We start from the raw sequence: 24,610 nt of genomic DNA, 5'->3' as shown, positions 1-24,610 counted from the left end.
CAGCCTGGTTTGGGCTCCTTCATTGGTCATTCATTCCTGAGAATGCAACAGCTTCCTGCAGTTTCTAACTTCTGGGTGGTTTAGCTTCTCAGTTTCTCTATTACCTGGCGAGACAATTACCGTACCACCTGCCCTTTGTTAGAAATACCTAGAGTGGAGCTGGGGAGATGGCTCAGTGGTTAAAAGCACCGACTGCTCTTCCTTCCAGACATCCTGAGTTCAATTCCCAGCAATTATATGGTGGCTCACAACCATCTGTAATGGGATCTGATGCCCTCTTCTCGTGTGTCTGAAGACAGTGACAGTGTACTCCATGTGTGTCTTTTATCTGGGAACTGAATAGTCAAAATGGAGTAGAAGCCCCTGATTGAGATTAAATATTTTCTACAACATATTGTCACCCACTGTCTGGCAAAAACATACTTAAAAAATTTCAGATTCTTGAATAAAAAATAGATGCTGTCCCTTTAAGACTAGAAAGACAGGGAAAGATGGTTTCTTAACCATGTCAGTTTTTTTCCCAAACCATGCAGAAGCTGTGAGGTTTAGAACAAGGGTTGAAATACATGCTGATTTGGTGCACATGATTCTAGGGTTCATAGCATGAGCTAAGACACAGCTGTGTCTTTCCCCCAACTAAATGGCAAATCAGGTGACAGAGCCCTTAAGCTATACCATGGGCTCGGATGCCATCCAACCTAAATACTTCCTGGATGCTGCTGCTAGAGCTCAGCTCTAAGCTGAGGACGGAAGTCAGCTTGATCTTGCAGTAGTGGCATAGAATCTCAGCTAGATAATAGCAAACATGGGAGACAAGACAGGAAGATCTCTAAATTTTGATACATATCAATCTTTTATTTACGTAAGATAAAGGGGAATATGAGTATATTTATAAGGCATGTTTACAATTTCTATGTTATAATTTCAAATTGAAGAACAGTGCTTTTCTCTTGCTCTAGGAAAGGTATATTCTACTGATAAATGTGAAGACTCATAATTGGGATGGGGCAGAATTCTTTCAATTTTATCCAATAGAAAAAGAAAAGCTATGATCATGAGAGCTAACATGGTATAGAGTTTCATGCTACACTGAGCAGTCAGCCTGTGTCTTTGGAATGTGGGTTTCCAGAGGAGAACCATGGGAGCTCGAGAGCTAACATAAACATATGTGTCACACTGATATGAGCAACCAGTCTCTATAAACATGGGCTTTCTCAAGAGAAATGGCTATTGCTTAGTCTGGTGCATGGCATACAGCCCATGCTATTTTGGGAGAGAGGCTCTGTATTTGTGTTAGGAAAGAAGAAAAGGCATTTGATATTTTTCCCAAGTAATAAGGATCAGAATTGTTAGAGAAGACCCCCTAAAGGTCTTTCTGCACACAGGAAAAAAACCAAAAAGACCAATTGCACTGATAATGTATATTGCTAATCTATCTATTGAAACAGCTCTGAAACTGATTGGGACATATTAGCGTCTCTAGCCAGAAGTTCAGCTATGCACAGCCAATGGATCTTATTGGCTACAGAGTCCTCAAGATTCATCATTCTATCCTTTTATATGGCATAATGGAGATTTATATTATAGTTTATACAGTTAAATATTTATATTACAGTTTGATTACATGGTAAAATCCATTTAAAATGAAGACTTGTCTTTCATCTGCTCAAACAAGGAGCAAAAATTCATCTTTAACTGACTGTGCACATTGCACATTCCAGATGGCATGTTAATATAGAAACATATATTACCTCTAAAAGCTTTATATTCACAGACTCACCTACAGGACGGCCCTGACAGGATTTACATTCTGACATACTGAGAATCTGGAACCTGCTGCTCTAGCTCCTTGCTTCATCCTACCTCAGCTGCATTGAAGTTGTTTTCTCTGAAGACCTGCTTTCAGGACATTTCAGAACAGCTAGCTTGCTCATCCAGCCATTCAGACTGTTACAGTTAGGATGTTGGATAAGCCATAAACTTTCTCAGCACATAGAGAATGGACAACAAATGATGCTAGTTACTTTTCTTTCGAGAAAACCATTTTTTTCTATTTTCTTTTGGGCCCCGACAAAAGAATTCTTTGCCCTCATTCAGCAGGAAACAATTATAAGGCCATCTTCCCAGTCCCTTAAGTTTGGGTGTATGGCGTTGGTTGTTTTATGAGTTTGGTCATTTTAGGGGATGGTTTACAAATAATTATGTTCTTGGACAGGGAGGAAACAAAATAGGAAACAGACTCAGGGATTTCTATCTTTTCTTTCCTCTTCTCTATCCTTTCTTTTTAGGTAAGGGAAAAGAGGTTGAGAAGAAAAGGGCAGGATATAGAAATATAAGAGATTAAAGAAATAGCGACAATTATTTAATCTACTATTAAACTAAAGCATTTTATATATATGTATATATATATAATCTTACATTGGTAGAAATCTTTATATTTTGATGCAGAATTGAAATTATATCTTCTTACATTGCTATGAAATTTTGTATGTTTATATAAAATTTAAGATTAATTATATTTTTATTATATATATGTATATATTTCAACTCTTAGATAGACATCGTGACTATGCAACTCATTTAAGTATACAAGATTTAGGTCTAGCCCTTTTAATAGCTGTTATTAAAAACTGTTTAGAATAATTAAATATTGTATGTTTGTCAATAAAATTCATAGTCAAGTTAGAATTGTAGCTGTAAAATTACAAAAAAAAAAAGGCTGTTTTTTGCCCCTACTAGGTCCAGCACTGCAGTGCTCCAAGATATCTGTATAGATATCTTCATCTCAATCAGCAAAGCGCCTCACCCACTCTGCTCCATCCCATATCACACTGCCAGAAACATATATCCCAATTCCGTGGTGGTTTAGTGTCTCTAGCCACCACATACTCTCTTAAACTTAAATTGCTACATGAATGGGCTGTCTTTTATCCCCACTAGGTCTGGCACCACAGTACCCCAAGATATCTGGTAGATATCTTTTCAGAAACACACATCCCAACTCTGTAGTGGCCCAGTGTCTCTAGCTGCCACATACTCTCTTAAACTTAAATCACTATATGAAAGACCACACAACACAATAACCTCTGATCTAATTGATAAGATATAATTGCCCACCTGAACATACAAAGCCCAGTACACATCTATCCCTTAAGAATATTCATAGCAACCTGTAAATACACAGAGTGGAATCTTAATGTCAGCGTCCATGTTCTCTCTGTGGCTTCCTTTCCATCTCTTCCATTCCAGTGTCCTCCTCTTTCCTCAAACTTTTCTCCTGCCCATCCTTTCTTCTCGTCTAATGACAGGCCTCATTCTATCCTGTACCCTCCCTCACCTGTATGACATCCTACAAGATATTAGTCTGGATTATCATAAATATAAATCCTGGGTTGTGTAGATAATCTGTAATAGAAGACAGGCATTCCTTAGTTGTTTAGATGCTATAAATAAATAAATGGTCTTCAAAAGTGTCAGAGATACTCAAAATATGGTATTTAAAGTTATTTCTTTATTAAAAAGATCTCTTGACCATGAGACAGGTTTGCTTCTGACAGTAACCCTATTTATTCCATTTCAAAGAAGCTCATGGGCATCATTAGCCTCCATATAGAATTACTTCAATCATGGCAGGCTAGTCACTGGGCAAAGAAAATGCCTTAACTTTATATACAGAGAGAACAAAATGAATGCAGGATAGTTGATTTCTAAGCTCTGCCACGACAAGTTAAGCTAGTTCTTCATAATTCCCGCTTCACGTAAGATCTGTCAGATGTTCTGGGCCAGAAGGCTGAAGCTCCAATGTTATAAAAACTGTTGGGAAGGGTCCAGGAAGCCATGTTTTTCTGTCATTTCTTTAATTTTTGGGAGTTATGATCCTGTACTTCCTGCAAACTTAGACAATATCTATTCCTTCTCAGATTTCTGATGGGGTTGATGACTACATAGTTATCGTCTCACAATTAAACTTAAATTGTTTAAGATTTGCAATGTTCTATGTCTAAAAAGAAGATGTTTTTAGAATGGTAATATAGGTTAAGATAATAAAATATATATAAAACTCTAAACTCATTAAGGTAGAATAGATGATAAAATACCTTATTTACATTGCCACATATGAAGACTGGGCCTTTGAATGTAACTCTTAACTGATAATTCTCATAATAATTTCATAATTGTTTATAGGAGTGCTATTTACCATTATAAGAGAAAGAGCCTTTTTATTTAGACTAAAAGGGTCCCCTTATTGAAGTTTGGTCTTTGGCTATACTGGTTGCTCACTGAGACCTCATGCAGACCCAGTTAATGCTATGTGATATTGCCTGCCCCCAAATTATCCATGATTGGTAAATAAAGATGCTAACAGCCAATAGCTTGGCAGAAGAGACATAGGAGGGGTTTAGGTTTCCTGGGATCTGGGTTAGAGGAGAACTATGAGGAAGGTGAAGAAAATGGAGAAAGGAGAAGATCCCATGGGTCTTAGACTTAGAACATTGCAAATCCTAAACATGAGTCAAGAAATCATGCCCATGAGGGCTGGCCAACTAGAGTTAAGAGCAGCTCAGGTTAAACATAGTAAATAATAATTCAGGGTTATTGATAGTAAATTGATTTTAATAGCATAGAGGTTAGATATCTGCCCAGAGTCAATGCTAATAAAGACTTATTATAAATATAAAGGTTATGTTTGTTTTTTATTTGAGAACTGAATAATAGTAGAAACCCCTGATTAAGATGAAATATTTTCTACAACAGACTTTTTTCAACAACTTAATGGAAGAAACATTTATTTTTGTTCTGTTTCAAAAGTTTCAATATATGGTTGTTTGGTTCTCTGTGCTTGACCAAAAAATTGTGGTCATGGGAGTATATGATAGAGGACAGGTGTTCATTTCATGGTAGATTAGAAAACAAAAAGCCAGATAGAAGCTGTCCAGGGACATTTTAAAGCCTGGCACTCAGTGATCAGCTTCCTTCAGCTAGGTTCCACTTAATCTCCACCCCCTGCCTCCCATAGTGCTATAAACTCAGACACAAATCACAGCAACCTGTAAAAACACATTTCAGGATATTTTTTTATGTCAGACATCTCTACTTATTTTTTTACTTTGAAACTACTTTGAGTACTCTTAAATTGGATTAGTTTCACCCAAGTTCTTATCAAATGAAAAACAAACCAAGGGATTTTATTTGAAAGAGTCATTATGAGATGAACTAGTACCCTAGAAAGGATTAAAAGGATTATTGCAACGAGGAGGAAGGCCGCCTATTGCTATGGTGCAGAGATGAACAAATTGCCTTTAGAGACCATTCATTTTTAGGGAGGAGTAAATCCTGAAAGAACGAGGGTGGAGAAATGGGATCAAAGGTGATGTAGTTGAAGAATTTATCTGAGGTATTCCTCCTTTGCACTTTAATGCCCAGCAGTGGTTATTTCCTGCCTCTGCCTAAGTATGAGCCAAAATGCAGCAGTAAAGAAAAAGAAGATGAAATTGCAGGAATATGGTTAATAAGAATTTATCATGTTCAACAGTAGGGGTAAGAGGGGCAGGCAGACATTAATGAGCTGGAAATTTGGAGGGGCTAGGTCTGTACCATCGGTACGTAGAAGGTGGGTGTTAGGGTCTCAGGACAGGGGTTTTTAGGCAGGACATTCATTCTGCTTTCTAGGATCCTAGTGATGAAGAAAACCTTCTACATTGTTGTTATTGTACTTCCATGGCTAAACAAAATTTTAATATCTAGTTTAATCTTTTTTTTTGAAACACAGGAAGTGAGATATTTTTTCTTATCATGTTCCTATGGTTCCTTGTTAAATGCAGGGAGAAGCACAATGGCTTCTCTTACTCAATGCGACTCTTCTGAATCTCAGAAGTTAGATACAGGGCATGTTGTTTTAAATGAGAATGGACTCCACAGGCTCATATATTTGAATGCTTAGTCATCAGGCAATGCCACTATTTAATAAGGGTGTTTGAAAAGGATATTTGAGAACGATGCATACTGTTTAGGAGGGTTAGGCCTTGTTGGAATAGGTTTGGTCTTGGAGGAAATATGTCACGGGCAGTGAATTTGAGGTCTCAAAAAACCCAAGCCAGACTCAGTTCTCTTCCCCTCTGCAACGAGGATCAGAATGTAACTCTAAAACTACTTCACTAGTATCAGGTTTGCCTTGCCCGATGTTATGCTTCCTGCCTTGATGAGAATGAAATAAATCTTGAAACTGTAAGCAGGCCTCCAACTAATGTTGCGGTCTTGAAAATCTCTATCTAAAACAAAACAAAACAAAACAAAACAAAACAAAACAAAACAAAACAGAAAGAGTTGCAGTGGTTTAAGACGCTGGGCTATGTGAGAAGATTAGGTATCAGAGCAATCTGTAAAACAAGAAAGATGTAAAGTATGGAGTAGAAACTTGCACTATTTAAAATGCTAACTCTTCTTCCAGATCTGTTTACTTATCTTCTTCATTTGTTATCTGCCGTCTGTATAAGACTACAAATTGTGTGAGAGAAGAGTTTTGTTTCCTGTTTTTCTACCAATGTAGAATAATATGTATATGCTTCTTCAGGACATATTAAACCATCTAGCAATTATCCATAAACTGCAGGGTTTCAGGCATCCCAGTCCAGTGCTCCAAGAAATATATTAAACCATCTACCAAATATCCATGGTATGCTGCAGAGTTCCAGGCATCATTTCCAGAACTAAGATAGAGTTGGGAAGAACTGCCAACACCAATACCTGGCCAGGACTGGTAACCAATGAGCTATAATGGAGAAGAGTGACTCAAACAAGGTGCAAAATGTTGCAGAGTGAGATGGTGTCTCATTCTAGATGGCAGACAGGGTAGACTTCTCTGGGGGACCCTTTAAAGTGATGAGAAAGCCGCCAAGTAAACTGGCAACCAAAGCAGAACAGCTCAGGAGAGTTACATTTCCCAAGCAATTTACATTCACAGAGGCTTTGTCTATTTCTAAGTGCTTTGCTGGCAGAGATTCTCAGAGGGCTAGATGCTGTTATCACGGTCTCTGGCTTATTAGAAAGGGCTCTAAAGTTTGCCTTTCATCTAGAAAATCATTTTTGCTGTTTGTTTGAATAGAGAATGGAAAGGCTAGCCTTGGGAATTTCTGTTTTAATTTGCATTTAAATCCACATTTCTTGTGAATAACAGTGAATAAGACTGAAATGAAAAGGGTAGACTTCTGTCTCCCATTTCTTCTAAATATGGTCAGAAAAAAATATTATACATAGTCTGCATTACTGTCACAGGGTCAGTATTCAAAGTTAATGTAGATTAACAATTCCAACTCCTTAAATTTTAAAATATATTCTGCCTTTAGAGAGAAAAGCAAAATTGAGTTTAATGAAAACGTCAGGAAGTAGTTTAATGAGTTGACATATAAATGAGATGGTCGCTAAAATCACTCCAAAGAAACTTTGGGATACAATCTTTATCACTCAAAGATCGTTTTAATTAGTGTTGAAGTAGAACAGAATTATATCTTTGTGAAGCGTCATCTCAGTTTTCACCTGCATGCTTACCAGACATAAACACAAACATTTTAGCAATAGAAACATTCAGTATTAGTACGGAGGCTGGAGAGATTCCTCAGGGATTAACAGCATTTGCTGCTCTTCCAGATGATCTGAGTTCAATTCTTAGCACCCATATGGTGCCCACTACCACGTCCACATTCAGTTTTAGGGGAACTGATACCCTTTTCTGCTTCTGTGGACACCAGGGGTGCATGAGATGCACAGATAATGCATGCAGGAGCACCCTCCCCGCCCCGTCCCATGAAACCCGATTCCTGCAGCACCCTAAGATAGCTACCAAAACATCTCTCACAGTCGATTCCAAATATTTTGCAGTGAGGAATACGAACTCCATAAGAATAATCTCTTTGTGCTAGTCATTGGATACTACACTGGGGATCTATGACATGCCTGACAATCTGTAACGGCTACGGACACATGTGTCTGCCTTGCCACAGGAAGGTTCCAGTTCCAACTCAGCAAGTAGTGTGCAACTTAAGTGCCATATATAAAATAAAAAATAACTCATTGTTAATATGTGCTTGCATACTTTACAAAATAATATAGAGACATTTTACTACTTATTTTAGATGTTCTAACTTGATATAATATGCGTTTTTTTTAAGGTATAGCTCAGTTCTTGACTTTTTCGTTCAGTTTTGTAGTTTTCTCAATCTAGAAATTTGAAATTTGTCTTTTTTTTTAGGTTTTCTAAGGTAATGGAGTACAGGAATTCCTTTATAATATTCTGATTTCTGTGCTGACTCTTGTAATGTTTCCCTATTCATCTCTGATTCTGTCAGTTTGTGTCCTCTTCTTTCTTTCTTTTGGTTACTTAGATTAAGGGTCTGTCACCTTACCTTCTTAAAGAACCAGCTCTTATATTCATTGTTCTATGTATTGTTTTCCTTGTTTCTGTTTAATTAATTTCTGTTATGATTTTAATTAATATTTATTATTTATTAGATTTAGGTTTGGTTTATTCTTATTTTTCTAGATCCTTGAGTTGCATGATTATTTGTGATCTTCTGGCTTAATTAATTTATTTATTTACATCCCAAATCCTGTCTCTCTCCTGGTCCCTCCCTCACGTCCCTTCCCTTCTTCTCTGAGAGTGGGCCTCCCCTGAGTATTCCCCCCACCCTGGAACATCAAGTCTCTGTAGTTTTAGGCACGTACATCCTCTTCTATTACAGCCAGACAAAACAGCCATGGGAACTGAGCTACACATCTGCTACATCTGTGCTGGGTGCCTCAGTCCAGCTTGTGCATGCTTCTTGGTTAGTGTGGCTCAGTCTCTGAGAGCTCCCAGTCTTTACTTGAGTCTGTTGTTCTTCCTGGGGAGTTCCTATCCCTTTTAGGGCCTACAATCCTTCCCTTAATCCTTCCAGAAGAGTATCAGACCTTGTCCAATGTTAGGCTGTGGGTCCCCACATCTGTTTCAGTCAGGTGCTAGGTAGAGCCTCTTAGAGGACAGTAATGCCAGGCTCTTGTCTGCAAGCATAACCGAGTATTATTATGAATAGTGTCAGGGACTTGTGCTTGCTCACTGGTTGGATCTCAAGTTGAGGCCAGTTATTGGACGGTCATTCTTTCAGCCTCTGATCTATCTTTTTCTTTGCATTTCTTTTAGACAGAACAATTTTGGGGTCAAAAATCTTGTGGGTAGGTTGGTGTCCTTATCCCTTCACTGGAGGTTCTGCCTCTTTAGGTTCCATGTCACCACTGTTAAGCATCTTGGTTCAGGTCACCCCCATTGACTCCTAGGAGGCTCCCCCATCCCAAGTCTCTGGGACTTCTTAGACATTTCCCCCAAACCCAAACCTGCAGCTGAAAAATTTTAATTATTCTCCTGGCCCTCTAGCCCTCTCTCCTGTCTCTCCACATACCTGATCCTCATTACCACATTCCCCTTGCCCCTTCCCTCACATCCAGTACCCACCTGCCTCCTATGACTATTTTATTCCCCCTAAGTTAGATTCAAGCATCCTTGCTTGTGCTTTCCTTATTGTTTATCCTCTTTCTGTCTCTGGGGGGTATATCATGGGTATCCTGCAGTTTCTGGTTACTCTTCATTTATTAGTGAGTACTTTTGGGTCTGGGTTACCTGACTTAAAATGATATTTGCTAGTTTCATCCATTTGCCTGAAAAATTCATGGTATCTTTCTTTTAATGGCTGAATAGTATTCTATTGTGTAAATGAACTGGATTTTCTGTATCCATACTTCAGTTGAGGGACATCTGGGCTGCTTCCAATTTCTGGCTATTACAAGTAAAGCTGTTATGAACATAATGGAGCAAGTATCAATGTTGTATGATGGAGCATCTTTTGGGTATATTTTGTCAGGTAGAACTATTTCCAATTTTCTGAGAAACTACCGATTAATTTCCAGAGTGTTATACAAATTTGCAATCTGACCAGCAATGGAAGAATGGTCCCCATTTCCCACATCCTCACCAGCATGTACTGGAGTTTTTAATCTTAGCCATTCTGATGGGTACAAGGTGGAACCTCAGGGTAGATTTGATTTGCATTTCCCTGATGAATAAGGGTGTTGGACATTGCTTAAAGTGCTTTTCAGTAGTTCCGAATTCCCTGTTAAGATTTCTCTATCTCTATACCTCATTTTTAAATGGGTTATTTGGTCTGTTGGTGTCTAACTTCTTGAGTTCTTTATATATTTTGGATATTAGCCTTCTATTGGATGTAGGATTAGTGCAGGTCTTTTCTCAATCTCTAGTTTGCTGTTTGCCTTATTGGCAGTGTCCTTTGCTTTACAGAAGTTTATCATGTTCATGAGGTTCCATTTATCAATTGTGGATCTTAGAGTCTGGGTCATTGCTGTTCTGATCAGGAAATTATATCCTGCATCAATGAGTTCAAGGTTATTTCCCATTTTTTCTTCTATTAGGTTTAGTGTATCTGATTTTATATTGAAGTCCTTGATCCATTTGGACTTGAATTTTGTGAAGGTTGATAAACATGGATCTATTTTCATTCTTCTATATATAGGCATTCAGTTAGACCAGCACCATTTTTTGGAGATGCTTTCTGTTTTTCATTGTATGCTTTTGGCTTCTTTATCAAAAATCAAGTGTTTATAGGTCTGTGGGTTTATTTCAAGGTCTTTGATTAAATTCATTGATCAACACATCTGTTTCTGTATCAATACCATTATTTTTCATCAGTATTGCTCTGTCGTACAGCTTGAGGTCAGGGATAGTGATTTTTCCTGAAGCTCTTTTATTGTTCAGAATTGTTTTGGCTATCTTGGTTTTTGGTTTTGTTTTGTTTTGTTTTACTGTATGAAGTTGAGAATTATTTTTTCGAGGTCTATTAAAATTGTGTTCCAATTTTGATGAGAATTGTATTGAATCTTCTGATATTTTCTTCAATTCAGGGACTTGAAGTTCTTGCTATACAAATTTTTACTGGCTTGGTTAGAGTTACACTAAAATACTTTATATTATTTGTGCCTATTGTAAAGGATTTTTTTTCTAATTTCTTTCTCAGCCCATTTATCATTTATATAAAAGAGGGCTAATGATTTCTTTGAGTTAACTTTTGATCTATTCACTTTCCTAAAGGTTTATCAGATGTAGGAGTTCTCTGGTAGAATTTTGAAATCACTTATATATACTATCATATCATCATCAAATAGTGATAGCTTGACTTCTTCCTTTCCACTTTGTATCCCCTTAATCTCTTTTTGTTGTCTTATTGCTCTAGCTTGAACTTCAAGAACTGTATTATACAAACAGGGAAAGAGTGGATAGCTTGTCTTATCCCTGATTTTAGTGGAATTGCTTCAAAGTTTCTTTCTATTTAATTTGATGTTAGCTATTGGCTTGATATATATTGCTTTAATTATGTTTAGTTACATATTTTGATCCCTGATCTCTCTAAGATTTTTACCGTGAAAGGGTCTGATTTTTCACATTAGAACATAGATTTTTCACTTTAGATCGTGTGATTTTCTTTTTCAGTTAATTTGGTGGATTACTTTGATAAAGTATATATATTGAACCATCCTCACATCCCTAGGATAATTTATCATCATCTTGATCATGGTAAATGATGGTTTGAATGTACTCTTGGACTTGGTTTGGCAGAATTCTTCTGAATGTCTTTGTGTGGATGTTCATGAGGGAAATTGTTCTGAAATTCTCTTTCTTTGTTGAGTCTTTGTGTGGTTTAGGTATAAGAGTAATTGTGGCTTCATTGAATTAACTAGGTCGTCTCCTACTCCTTCATATTGTCTAGCTGTGGAATCTTCTCTGAGAAAGTGTCTCCGAGGAAGGTTGAGTGAGCTAGTTATCTGCATCCCAGCTCAATGTGCACAGTAGGAGTCCTTGGTGGATCAGTGGATGATACAAAAGAATGGAAGGAATGCTGAAAAGGTAATGGGTCTACATCAAGAAATTGAGTCCCCATGGAAGCAAGATAAGAGTGAGAAATGGGTTTTCCAAACAGACTGTGGGAGGACTAAGAGTAAATCTTAAGACACTGGAATAGAAGAGCTACGGGGACCCTGAGTCTGTAACAAGAGGTAGAGTCAATCCAATACTTATAGAGTTATTAAAAACATACAAATTAAACAAATGAGGACTTCTAAACTCTATAAAGGCACTTTACTCTAATACACAAACCAGATAAAGACAACAGAAAAAGGAGAGAAAAGCACAGGTTTGCCAAAGAACAAAGCAAAATGACTTATTAAAATCCTCATAAGCTGAATACATGTACATATAAAAGAGGTCAATATATCATGATCCAGTTAACTTTATCGACATGTTCAAGTTAATAAATCATATTAATGGACTTGAAGATAAAAACACATAATCTCTCAATAAATGCAGAAAACACTTTAAAAAAACCCAGCATGACTTCATGGAAAATGTACTGGACAGAAGGACTGGAATTAATGAGTATGCCTCAATGTAATAACAGCTCTATATGACAAACTTAGCATTAAACTAAATAGCGAAAACTTGAAGCAATCCTATTAAAATCAGGAATGAGATAGTGCTGCTTACTGTCCTCACTCATTCAATATCATGCCCAAAGAATTAGCTGAAGGAGTAAGACAGGAGAAGAAATAGAAGGGATACAAATAGAGAAAGAAGAATACAAATGATCCTTATTTATAGATGATACTGTATTCAAGAGATTCCAAAAATTCCACGAGAAAACTTCTAGAAATGGTAAACAATGTCAGCAAAGTGGCAGGATATAAAAACAACTTAAAAATCAGTAATCTTTTTAAACACCAGCAACAAGCACACTGAGAAAGAGATCGTGGACACACATTCATTCACAATAACCTCAAAGACAATAAAATATTTTATTATAAACTTAACTAACTCGTGGTTGAGAATGAGAAACACTGAAGGATTCTATGACAGCCTCCAACTCTCATAAAGAAAAAAAAAATCCAGTCTCCAGACAAAGCCATTGAAGAGAGTCCTTAAAAACCATGACATACGCCCATAGTCACAGTTTAGTTCTTCACAGTTGATGGCTTCTGATAGTGGGTGTGGAAGGACTCAATCACCTTTAAGGGGTTAAGCACTGGGACCTTGTCCATGCCCCAATGTGTATATGAGCAACACAAATTGGATTTCGTGTATTTTTGAAATCTTTTTTGGGGGAGTGGGGAGCACAAGGGTGGGAGGGCAGACTTGGGAAGAATGGGATGTGAATGTGATCAGGGTATATTGTGTGAAATTCTTAAATGATCAATTAAAATATTATGTTGGGAATTATAAAAGCATGATGTAACTGATGATGGCAGAATGCTGACCACATTTTCTTAGGATTCAAAATAAATACATTCTCTTTCCTGCAAATAAATAAGCAATCACAACTAAAGAGGTGAAAGACCTCTACAATAAAGAATTTAAATCTCTGAAGAAAGATTAAGCAAGATACTAAAAAATGGGAAAAACTGCTACACTTTTGTATTGGTAGCATTAATATTGTGAAATGACTATCCTAACAAAAACAGTTTACAGATTCAATGGAATCCCACACAACTACCCCTACAAAACTTTTCAAAAAAAAAAAAAGAAAGAAAGAAAAAATCTCCAAATTAATATGGAACTACGATAGACCCAAGATAGCCAATGCAATCCTGAACAAAAAGAACAATGCTGGAGAGATTACTACACCAGCTAATAAACTATATCAGAGAGATACAGGTCCAGTTGAGACCTATAGATCAATGAAATATAGTAGAAGACCCAAATATAAGTCCCAGTATCATCTAATATTTGACAAACAGGCCAAAACCAGATACTTAAGAAAAGACTGCTATTTACTGCTCTAATTGACAGCATAAATCTGGTAGGGTTGTGTTGTGGATTGCCCTAGTGCTGTTTGTTTTTTATGTTAATTATGCCTCCTCATGAGGAGCTGTACCAGAGAGTGAGTCATGGACTCAGGTGATTTCATGTGAACCTTCTCCCCATTTTAACTGGTTAATAATGATGGCAGAAGCTAATCATTGGGAGAAGGAACAGGTGGGATTTCTGGTTCCCAGAAGGAAGAGGAGGAGAGAGAGGGGGAGGGATTCAGACCAGGCTGTGGAGCAGGGAGGAAGCAAGACATGTATTTCTTGGGGACCTAAAGCTTGTAGCCTCTACAGGTGGAGGAGGTTAAGGAGGATGAGGTAGGATATTCTTTACCCAGCAGTTGTGTTATCTGGCTGGTTTTAAAATATTAAGACTGGTGTTTTTCATCCACAATGACTCAGATGGGCAGGAGAAAGGGCACAGACTCTGGGCAGTCATTAGAGATTTGGCGAAGCTAGCCATGGGAGCTGGGTGAGACCACCATTGCTGGCACCAGGCAAGGAAAAAGTGTGCCATTTTAAATTGCATGTAACAGAGTGGGCTCTAAATATGAAGCAGACTAAGAGCTCACGCAATAGTCAACTTTATTCAGAGCATTAAGCAATTCATACCCAGTGTTAAGTCATCTGAGTAAGGCATTTGACACAATCAAGTGGCAAAAATGTGTTTTTCCACAGAAGCACATAAATAACAACAGGTGAAGTAACTCACTTCTGTCTGGTACACGTGGAAGGGCACAAACACATAGTCCAAGAACAATTTCCTGTTTGAAGTAACTGATGTCACAAAACTCTTTTTTTCCCTCCATCTTTATTAATGGGTATTTCTTATTTACATTTCAATTGTTATTCCCTTCCCGGTTTCCAGGCAAACATCCCTCTAACCCCCCCACTCCCCTTCTATATGGGTGTTCCGCTCTCCATCCTCCCCACATTACCACGCTCCCCCGAACAATCACTTTCACTGGGGGTTCAGTCTTGGGAGGACCAAGGGTTTCCCCTTCCACTGGTGCTCTTACTAGGCTATTCATTGCTACCTATGCAGTTGGAGTCCAGGGTCAGTCCATGTATAGTCTTTACGTAGTGGCTTAGCCCCTGGAAGCTCTGGTTGGTTGGCTTGTTCATAGGGGGTCTCAAGACCCTTTGAGCTTTTTCAGTCCTTCCTCTGAATCCTTCAACGGGTGTCCCGTTCTCACTTCAGTGGTTTGCTGCTGGCATTCGCCTATGTATTTGCCATATTCTGGCTGTGTCTCTCAGGAGAGATCTACATCTGGTTCCTGTCAGCCTGCACTTCTTTGCTTCATCCATCTTATCTAGTTTGGTGGCTGTATATGTATGGGTCACATGTGGGGAAGGCTCTGAATGGGCATTCCTTCATCCTCTGTTCTAAACTTTGCCTCCCTATTCCCTCCCAAGGGTATTCTTGTTTCCCTTTTAAAGAACGAGTAAAGCATTTGCATTTTGGTCATCTTTCTTGAGTTTCATGTGTTCTGTGCATCCAGGGTAATTTGAGCATTTATGCTAATATCCACTTATCAATGAGTGCATACCATGTGTGTTTTTCTGTGATTGGGTTACCTCACTCAGGATGATATTTTCCAGTTCCATCCATTTGCCTATGAATTTCATAAAGTCACTGTTTTGATAGCTGAGTAGTATTCCATTGTGTAGATGTACCACATTTTCTGTATCCATTCCTCTGTTGAAGGGCATCTGGGTTCTTTCCAACTTCTGGCTATTATAAACAAGGCTGCTATGAACATAGTGGAGCATGTGTCTTTGTTATATGTTGGGGTATCTTTTGGGTATATGCCCAAGAGAGGTATAGCTGGGTCCTCAGGTAGTTCAATGTCCGATTTTCTGAGGAACCTCCAGACTGATTTCCAGAATGGTTGTACCAGTCTGCAATCCCACCAACAATGGAGGAGTGTTCCTCTTTCTCCACATCCTCGCCAGCATCTGCTCTCACCTGAGTTTTTGATCTTAGTCATTCTCACTGGTGTGAGGTGAAATCTCAGGGTTGTTTTGATTTGCATTTCCCTTATGACTAAAGATGTTGAACATTTCTTTAGGTGTTTCTCAGCCATTTGGTATTCCTCAGCTGTGAATTCTTTCTTTAGCTCTGAACCCCAATTTTTTCTCCATCTTTATTAAATTGGGTATTTCTTATTTGCATTTCAGTTGTTATTACCTTTCCTGGTTTCCAGGCAAACATACCCCAACCCCTCCCACTCCCCTTCTATATGGGTGTTAACCCCATTTTTCAATAGGGTTATTTGTCTCCCTGTAGTCTAACTTTGTGAGTTCTTTGTATATTTTGGATATGAGGCCTCTATCATTTGTAGGATTGGTAAAGATCTTTTCCCAATCTGTTGGTTGTGGTTTTTTCCTAACAACAGTGTCACAAGACTCTTATCTTGTTTTCTGAGAGTTTTCTTACAAGCGCTGAGAACTCTCCCACCACTTCATTCTTATACTGTGTTCTGACAGAATAAATATTCAGCAAGTGGTACTGAAGAAACTGGATGTCCACAGGCAGAAAAATGAAATTCAAGTTATATAGATTATGTAGGCTACTACTGTTGCCCTTAGTAGACTCTAAGAAGTTGAAGGGAAGTCACTATTGATGAAGTCACTGCACATTTTGGACATGGGGTTGGAGTAATTAGTCTAGATCTGACATGGAACCCTCCTCACAAACTGCTAAGGAAGAAAAGCAATCAATCATCTTAAGCTATGAACCACATAACGACCAGCATGGAAAATTATCCCTAAGGTGAAATAGTAGTATTTATACCTTGGTAGTGTCCAGTATCTGTCTACTTGAAATTAAGGCCCACTCAATACATAGGAAATAATGACTGTTTCCTAGCCAAGTTGGTTGTGGTATGTTTGGTGATGTCATGTAACCTAGGGGAGAAAACACTACTGCAACTTTTCAAATCACTGTAATATCTAACTTCATATTTAATTCTTATGCTCATATTTACATCAAAGAAGCCATCACCCAGAATCAAAAAAAAAAAACCTTCCTTTGTAGCTGTCAGAGACTGTTAATTAAAAAGTTAAATTGGTCAAAATGCAGAAAGCAACTGACAATACTGTGCTTTGTCCCTAAGACTCAGAGAACACTGAAGAAGGGGGTAGAAAGACTGTAAGAGTCAAGGACCAGTACATATGCTGTGAAATTGAATCTTCTAGATATGACAGAGAAGTTATACTCATGAAATCTCAATAGCCTGGTTGCCTAAACAATACCTACACATGCCAACATGAATGGGGGAATTTTTTTTCTTTTTTTTTTTATTAACTTGAGTATTTCTTATATACATTTCGAGTGTTATTCCCTTTCCCGGTTTCCGGGCAAACATCCCCCTCCCCCTCCCCTTCCCTATGGGTGTTCCCCTCCGCCCTCCCCCCATTGCCTCCCTCCCCACAACAGACTAGTTCACTGGGGATTCAGTCTTAGCAGGACCCAGGGCTTCCCCTTCCACTGGTGCTCTTACTAGGATATTCATTGCTACCTATGAGGTCAGAGTCCAGGGTCAGTCCATGTATAGTCTTTAGGTAGTGGCTTAGTCCCTGGAAACTCTGGTTGCTTGGCATTGTTGTACATATGGGGTCTCGAGCCCCTTCAAGCTCTTCCAGTCCTTTCTCTGATTCCTTCAACGGGGGTCCTATTCTCAGTTCAGTGGTTTGCTGCTGGCATTCGCCTCTGTATTTGCTGTATTCTGGCTGTGTCTCTCAGGAGCGATCTACATCCGGCTCCTGTCGATCTGCACTTCTTTGCTTCATCCATCTTGTCTAATTGGGTGGCTGTATATGTATGGGCCACATGTGGGGCAGGCTCTGAATGGGTGTTCCTTCAGTCTCTGTTTTAATCTTTGGAATGGGGGAATTCTTAAAGGAGCCATGACTATTTGAAGAGCTAGCTACAAGTAACTAATAGCTTATGAGAAAGGCAAAATCAGTTTATCCCAGAGATGAATCTCCTAGTTGTTTATCCAAAATCAAGTGGTCAGTACTAGAAGAACATGCATATAAACACCACCAAAATTTCATTTATATCCATTCATTTATATATGAACCAATAATAATGAAAGAAAGAGTCTGAATATAAGGAGTAGGCAGAGCATGAGGGGAGTCCAGCGAAAAGGTGAGGATTATAATTGTATATATGACATTAAAAAAGCCAACAAACCCCAAATCTCAAAGCAATAATGTATAGATTATTCTATGAATGTCAAATCTCAATACCATCATTAAATATTGCTGTTCCCATTTGCTGCTTGGCCCCTGTTGCTTCACCATCTACAGTAGTCCTAGAAACAGACTAATCAGTCAGTCTTATGCCACAAATAGGACTATATTTAATGTACAGGACTGCTAACTATGATACTAAAATCAGAAAGGACTTGAGAGTTTCATGAAACTAATTTAAAATATTAAAAACTGGGTTGCAAGATTGTCTAGTGTGTAGAAGTGCTAGGAGCTATGTCTGAGGACCAGAGTTTGATACTGGGCCTCACAATGTGTAAGGAGAGAACAGTGTTTTTAATGTTATTCCCTGATTTCTATGTATGTGTTCTGGCACATGCCACACCCCATAGTAAATATGCATACACACATGTAAACACTAAGCATATTCATGGCTAAAAATTTAACACAACAAAGAAATGTGTGAGGTTTAAGGGTATAAGCTATTTTCCTTAAGCATGATCTTCTCTCAAATTTTTCCTTCTGTATTTTTTTGTGTGTGTAGTTTATGAATTTGTTGAGTTTGAGTGACACTTGCGGTAGGATTTTAATCCTACTCTAAACATATTTCTATACTCTACTAAAAATTTACTAGAAGATGTACAAGCAGCATGAGGCTCCTGATTCATGGAGTGCTGCTATGGGCTATGATCTTAAATAAACGAAGTAAACACTTTGAGATGAGATGTGTTTGCCTATCTACAGTCTGCCATAGATTCGAACAGATGCTACTATTCTCCAAATGACACTTTCTGGAGGAGACAAGACAAATATTGAAGACGAGCTTTTTTCTTTGTTATAGCAAATTGAAATGTAACCCTGACTGAAGTTGAGCTGTTGTCTACCTAGAGCCTTCACGCCCATGGACAAGTGTTCACGGTGATGGATAGTACCCTCCACACTGCTGTGATGTAAACACTAACCCAGCTACAAAGCCTTTGATCTACAATGTGACCTACCAAGAGGATATGATGATGTAATGGTGGCACAAAAGTTGTGGGAGTAAGACCCACTCCATAAGATAGAACCCATGCTTGATACTACTCAGGTAGCCAAAAAACCGAGACTAGATAGATCACCAATCTAGAGAAAACTAAATACTAGTGTTCTGCTAAAGGAATGTAGCAATGACTCCGAATGGCATTCTACTATACTTATAGATAAGTGCCTTGTTCAGTCATCATCACAGAAACTTCCTCCTGCATTAGATAGGAATCAATACAGAGCCCCATAGCAAAACAATGTGCAAAGTCACAGTGATGAACTTTGGAACTAGGAGCATCTTAGGACTAGGAATCCAGTCCTATATGGGATGTCTCCATCAAACCTCTCCTTTCAGAGCAAAGGAGGAGGCAGAAAGATTGTAAGAGCCAGTGGGGTTGAAAGATACCAAGAAAACAAAGCCTTTTAGTCACAGCAGAACTGATGCATGTATGAACCCACAGAGACCAGCAGAATGCATAAGGTCTGCACTGATTTAAGCCAGATGGGGTCCCAGCACTGATATGGAGATAGACACAAGCCTTTATCCCTATCATAGAAGCTATCTCCAATTGACAACTGCTTGCAAAGGAAAAATTAGTTTTCTTCAACAGTCTCAGTGAGTATACAAGCCACACCAGGGAGGTTCCATGCCCACCACTAGATAGCCAACACACAAAGATTTCAGTGGTATTTTTGTAAGGTATTTTGTAATGCTAATTCTGGGCCTTTTAATTTTAAACCCTTATAGGCATTTTGCATACATATTAGGGTTTCTGACTTTGTTTTTTATGGGATTTCTTTGTATGGGGCTGTGTATGTCTCTATATTTATATGTTTATATGTTTTTCTACTTTGCTGTTTTTTTCCATTTAACCTGCTAGGAAAATTCTGTGAGCACAGCTTCTCTCAGTTCTTCAACAGACTTTCTTCTTACTGCATGTGATAACCATTCTTTATATTTCAAGCGCCAGTCTGATCAAATGGCTGATGTGCAAAAATGCTAGGCTTCCATGTATACTTTGTCCCCATTGTGTGCCCAGACTGTTTCATGATTTCCAGATTCCTGGGAGTTCTACTCTCAGGCCAAATTTTATTATTGTTTTTCCCCAAATCAGTTATAGCTGGTTACAGAGAAAGTGAAGACAGTTTTTAAACATAGTAAGAGGATGGTCTTATCTAGCATCAATAAGAAGGGAGAGCCATGGTCCTGTGAATGCTCTATGCTCCACTGTAGGGGAATGCTGGAGTGGTGAGGAGGGAGTGGGTAAGTGGGAAAGGAGTACCCTCATAGTAGGAGGAGGAGGAGGTTGGGATAGGGGGTTTTGGAGAGGAAACTGGGAAGGGGAATAACATTTGAAATGTAAACAAATGAAATATCCAATTAAAAAATAAACACAGTAAGAGTATATAACAAAAAAAGAGTATATAATAAAAAATAAACATAGTAAGTTGCTATATAGCTCTGGAGAATATATAGCTTGACAGTTTCCTCATCATCTTTTGGGATAGATTAGACTGGAGTCTTGATATCCAAGTTGTTATCTGGTGGTCAGGAATGCCAATCTTACTTGGACCAATGAACGTGTTAAGTCTCACCCGGACTTATTAATAAAAACACAGACATTGCATTTAGACTGACCCGAAGTTTGAGGTCTTCACATGCATACTGCCCTCTCTTTTGAATTTCTCTTAGAGTTTAGCGTTCTCAAATTAACAGCAGCAGCATCTACTGGGTAATGTTGATTTGAACACCCTTCAGTTAGAGAACTGTCATAGGTAGCATAGGCTAGTCCTCTCAGCTCTCACTGACTCACTGAATCAAATTTTTTGTAAGAATTCCAGCTTAGAACCAACTTCTCTGATTATTTACACCTGATTTCTCCTGACAGAGATCTTGTAGGTGGGTAGACATTAATAAGCCATGTTACAGAGCCTCAAGTTTCATAGAAACTATGTTCTAGGTAAGAGAACAGCAAGAGGAACTGACAGTAAAAGGTAGGGGCAGGGCAGCTAAAATAAGTCTGTCCAAGTGACTATGGAATGGAGAAACCAATATGGGTCTGTGAGTGTCAAAGGAGTGGTCTGAAGTTGATGTGTGGCCAGGCCTCTTGAGGATGGCAGTCATCTGTGGATATCTAAATAATTGTTGCCTGCAGGAACAACTGAGATTCTAATATTGCTGACCACTGTAGTTTCCCACTCAGTAGGCCAGTGTGCAGCCCCATGGGGTCACCGAGGGGCTGCTGCTGCTGCTGCTGTTGCTGCTTCGAATACTTATCTAAGGAGAGAATTCTAAAACAGAAGGCACAGTATATGTTATACCAAGTCACAGAGAAACAAGAAAGTGGGACAGGCCACATTGTGGATCCCAGTATGGAAAGTTGTGGGATATCAGGAGGGCAGACAGAGCCTAGGAGTCATCATTGTCTCTCAGACTGTAGAATTCTATTCTCTGAGAGGGGAAAGGTCTATGTGGGTTGAGGTAGGGAAGAACATGGTCTGATTTGCATTTGTCAAAAACTGGTTTGTTTTTCTCTGGGAGCACGGGCTTAGGGATAGAAATAGAAGTGAATGGATCATCAGAAAGTAACAGCATTGCTCACGGTGCTGGCTAATTTTGTGTTAATTTAACACAATCTAGAGATATCTGGAAGGAGGAAACCTCAATGGAGAAAATACCTCTATAAAATCTGGCTGTAAGACATTTACTTAATTAGTGATTCTGAAGGAGGGTCCAGACCATTGTGTGTGGTGCTATCCATGCTCTTGTGGTCCTGGAATCCACAAGAAAGCAGGATGAGCAAGCCAGGTTGCTCCACATGCATCACTTCTCCATGGCTACTGCCTCCAGGTTCCTGTCCTATTTTGAGTTCCTTTCCTGACTTCCTTCAATGATGGACTACGATATGGATATACAAGCCAACTAAACTCTTGGTTCCCCAACTTAACTTTGGTCATGTTTCATGACAGCAATAGAAACCCCAACTAAAGACAACTTCCTTGGGAGATAATGGTGTCAAAGACTGGAGCAACCACAGTGCAGACATGGAAAACAGGGCTAATGGAGATATCTCTCAACATCAGTTGGCTGAGAGGAAGAACAGATGGCACTGAGGTATATATGTGGGATACACGGTGATCATTCTCCTGAACCAGGAATGTGGAGGCAAGAAGCAGGTTGGAGAGGGGGTGAAAACCAAGTGTTCTTTTTCAGCTATGTCATGATTAACAACGAGGATGAGACATACCAGGGGAAATACCAAATTGGCATCCAGGCAGAATGGTCAGAGAGGTAGTCAAGGCTACAGACATAACTCTTGGAGTTACCAATAGAGAGGTGCTCTTTGAAATCTTTGGCCAGCTTGGATGGTGAAGCCTGTGGATGTCCTCCCTCCCTGATGCATGCCAGCATTCCTAGTGCCCTAGGTTCTTCTGAGCCTGCCTGGCTCTGGTTTCCATAAAGCAGGACTGTTATGTCCCCTTGCTCTGAGTTCAGCTGGTACCCTGCTAGAAAAGGAGAAATGCTCAGAATCAACATCATTTCCTATCAGATGCCATGCTGATTTTAGGCTGAATCATGTCCCCTGTGTTTCCTACTCAACTTCACTTAACTGAACAGAACTGAGTGAACTTACTTAGGTTTTGGACATTTGAGCAGCGTGACCTTTGATAATAGCCACAAGCAAGTATCTTACTGGCGTAAGTTCCTGGATTGACTCACCTGCTGCTCCTTAGTATTCTGGATCCAGCTGATATCCCCTCCTTACCCTGACATCACCTCTTAGCCATAATCTCTTCATCCTATTCCTTGCTTGTTTGCTTGCACTTTGCCAATCTCTCTTTTCTCCCCACCTGGCCACTGATTGGATACATTTCTCAAGTATTTTAAGCCACAAGATTTGCAGTAGGATGGGGGTTTTTTACTAAAAACTACACTCCTCACATAATCTTCAGATGGGCTCTCTTAAAAATTCTCTTTACAGTTTAATCTTGCAAGCCCAATTGGTGGTTTGGAGGTTTTTCAATACAGTTTTCTGTTCTTTCCTCTGATTGTGTTTGCTTCTTTGACCTGAATATGACGTCCCCAGGGTTGATTAAGCTATCCTGGGGCTGTGCTAAGATAGACAAGTACCAAATTTCACTCACTGACTTTCCCTGGCAAGCCCATGAGGAATCTTAGATTTAAAGACTGCACATTTTATTCTGGAATGTTTGTTTGTGGATTTCCATTCCTGAGCTTGCTAAGAGATGTGTTTAAAAGGCTTCCACACTGTGGTTCTTTTTTTAAGCAAAAAAATATTAGGCCAGTTCATCATAATCAGCAACAACAAGTTTTGACTTTAAGTGATCGCACCAAGATGAGCCAAATGAAATGCCAGGGACTTCAACGTGTGCTTCCTGGATGACCCTAATTAAACTTGGTGCTGAACTTGAATACAGTGAGTCCAGTCAGGGATGGATTTTTACGGCCAAGTTGGTTTGGGCTTATTTTTACAAGGTCATCTAGTAATCTGTATTTGCATGGTTTGCTTTCTGCCACTTTCCCACTCTTTTTCTTCTGTGTTTTGTTTTATGTGAATTTTTCCAGTAAGTTTTTTGCACTAGGAATTCTGCTTCCGCTGTTGTTTAGAAGTTGCTGTAATTCCCATGATGTACAGGCATTCCTGATGCTGACTTGAATTTGGTAGGAGGCATTTTCATATTTTGTGTGTGCCTCCAATTAAGATTCAGCGGGGATGGTTGGAGAAAATAGTTTCCATATTTTTTGAGGTAAGGATATTAATATTTAAATAGGAAGCATGGTGAATACCTTTATTTCTGAAAATTCTTCCATTTTACAGAAATGGAACTTTTTTTTAGATCTTGCCATCTAGTTAATAATATACCTTGAGATCATTTAAAACTATGTCCTTAACCTGCTATCCTACTGTTTAAGTTTAACATGTCTGTAAATGTAATAAACCTTATTATAACTTGGATTTCTTATGTAATCAGGTGCTACATTACCTAAGCTAAATGTGTAGCTTTAACCTTAAGGTATATATTATTCCATGTCCCTGACCAGAGTAATATTTCTGCGTATTTGCTAGTTGTGGTAATCATTTGCTGAAAACAGCAGATTAAGAGAAACCTTAAGTAAGGCAAATATAGCACAATTTTTAGAAGCATCATGTGGTTATAGGTTGATGACATCTGTATGCAATTTGGGTGCTATTCTGGGTCAGTAGAGGTTAGAGAGTAACTTCTTTTGTAAAGCTCAAATTTCTGTAAAGAATTCCTTGCTCTGTTCACATTCCGTGTTTTCTTTGCTATTTAACAACTGTTGTTGGGGATAGAAAGATACAGAACACTGACACTCATTTTAAGCTTAGTTTATCTATATCAGGGTCTAAATATATCACAAGCCAACAGCCAACTGTGCCTGCCTGTGATTCTTTTAAGTGTTCGTTTCCTGAAGCCTGCCAGTCCTTGCATG

Source organism: Rattus norvegicus, chromosome 5 (assembly GCF_036323735.1).
Source record: "Rattus norvegicus strain BN/NHsdMcwi chromosome 5, GRCr8, whole genome shotgun sequence".
In the NCBI taxonomy this organism is placed as follows: domain Eukaryota; kingdom Metazoa; phylum Chordata; class Mammalia; order Rodentia; family Muridae; genus Rattus; species Rattus norvegicus.
The sequence above is the reverse complement of the archived record's forward strand: the minus strand, read 5'-3'. Positions refer to the sequence as shown.